The sequence below is a fragment of the Chrysochloris asiatica genome, unplaced genomic scaffold (assembly GCF_000296735.1).
Source record: "Chrysochloris asiatica unplaced genomic scaffold, ChrAsi1.0 scaffold00437, whole genome shotgun sequence".
Classification (NCBI taxonomy): domain Eukaryota; kingdom Metazoa; phylum Chordata; class Mammalia; order Afrosoricida; family Chrysochloridae; genus Chrysochloris; species Chrysochloris asiatica.
The window spans coordinates 427,413-429,543 of NW_006408955.1; the positions used below are offsets into that span (position 1 = coordinate 427,413).

The 2,131-nt window shown below is 40.4% G+C and overlaps 1 pseudogene; it reads left to right on the forward strand.

Annotated features, from left to right (window-relative positions):
• Window positions 1–661: 661 nt before the first annotated feature.
• On the forward strand, window positions 662–1,193 carry LOC102835054 (annotated as a pseudogene).
• Window positions 1,194–2,131: the final 938 nt, after the last annotated feature.

Consider the following 2,131-nt stretch of genomic DNA (forward strand, 5'->3'; position numbering starts at 1 on the left):
GAAAACATGTCCTAGGTGATAGTAAGGATGCTGGAGGTTGCATGGCCAGCATCATTTTTTTTTTTTTTAAGACCAATGACTTTTTCTTTGCAAACACCTTTTTTCAACAACATAAATACAACAATACGTATAGACCTCACCAGATGGGATGCATAGGAATCAAATTGACTACACCTGTGGGAAGAGATAATGGAGAAGGTAAATGTCATCAGTGAAAACAAGGCCAGGGTCCAACTTTGGAACAGATTACTCATATGTTTTTTCAATTGTAAGTTGAAGGCGAAGAAAACAGAAATAAGTTCAGAGAGCCAAGATATGACCTTGAGTCTATCCCACCTGAATTTAGAGACCATCTCAAAGCAGTTGATAGATTCGACACTTATGACAGAAGACCAGAAGGATGACATCAAGGACATCAGACATGAAGAAAGAAAAAGGTTATTAAAAAGACAGGAAAGAAAAGAAAAGAAAATGATCAAATGGATATCTGAAGAAACTTTGAAATTTGTTATTGAACATAGAGACATTAAAGCAACTGGAAGAAATGATTAAATAAAACAGCTGAACAAAAGAGTGCAGCCAGGGGGCTCGGACCAAGCAGAGCTTTCCCAACCCATGGATTGCATAGAATATGACACCAATCTCTTGTCGTTGCTTCCCCATGGCTTCTTCTGATATCCAGATGAAAGACCTGGAGAAGCATGCCTCAGACCAAGCCTTTGAGCTGATTCTCAGCCTTTATCCAAAAGAATCAGTCCCAGATACCCCTTCCCTTCTAAAAAAGAAGGAACTTTCCCTGGAAGAGATTCAGAAGAAATTAGAAGCTGCAGAAAAAAGACACAAGCCCCATGAAGCTGAGGTCTTGAAGCAGCTTACTGAGAAATGAGAGGGCGAGAAGTGCTTCAGAAAGCAATAGAAGGGGACAACAACTTCAGTAAAATGGCAGAAGAGAAACTGACACACAAAACGGAAGCCAACAAAGAGAACGAGAGGTGCAAAGGGCTGTCAAACTGGAGCCTTTGCAAGAAAAGGACAAGCATGTCAAAGTGTGGAAAAACAAAGAATCCAAACATCCTGCTGATCTTTGGACTGAAGCCAACTTATTTGTTCTGAGAACTGGCTTTCACCCCCTCCCCTTCCTAAATATCCAAAGACTGCACTGGTCAGTGTCATTTTATTTTTTTCCCTCCTGACAAATATTCTAGAAGCTGATGTAGAACTGTATAGGTAGATCCAGACTATATGATGTTATTTTCGAGGCTAAAAGGGAGAAATGGAAAGTGTTTTACTCTTTTTCTGAAGTGTTAAAGTCTTTCTAATGTAGCTATTTTTCTTGTTACATCTTTCTATTTCAGTATACTTGGTGTACTGGGTTAGTGGCTATTGTACAAGACCTTTTTAAAGTATTGAAGAGCAGAGATGCCAGCTTGAGGACTAAGGTGTGCCTGACCCAAGCCATGGTATTTTTCAATTACATCATATGCATGCGAAAGTTGGACAGTGAATAAGGAAGATCGTAGAAGAATTGATGCTTTTGAGTTATGGTACTGGAGGAGAATATTGAAAGTGCCATAGGCTGCCAAAAGAACCAATAGATCCATTTTGGAAGAAGTACAGCCAGAGTGCTCCTTAGAGGCCAAGATGGCCAAACTTCGTCTCTCATACTTTGGACATATTGTCAGGAGGGACCAGTCGCTGGAGAGGGATATCATGTCTGGTAAGGTGGAGGGTCAGAGAAAAAGAGGAAGACCCCCAATGAGATGGATTGGCCAAGTGGCAGCATCTATGGACTCAAGTGTGGCAACAATAGTGAAGTTGGCCCAGGATCTGACAGTGTTTCATTCTACTGTGCATAAGGTCGCTATGAATCGGTACCGACTCGATGGCACCTAACAACAACAACTGTGCTAGCATGTAGTGGCTTCTTCCTAAACGTAGAGGCTAAATATCTGTTCACTTTTAAATCCCAGTTCTGTCCCAATTTTACCAGATGCTACTGTATGAGTTGGAACCGACTCAACGGCACTTAACAACAATAACAACTGTACTTGAATGGTTAATAAAACAGCACAGTGCTAAAAAAAAAAAGAAAAGCTGAACAAAAAATTCCAAAAAACTGCTTAAAAGTCAA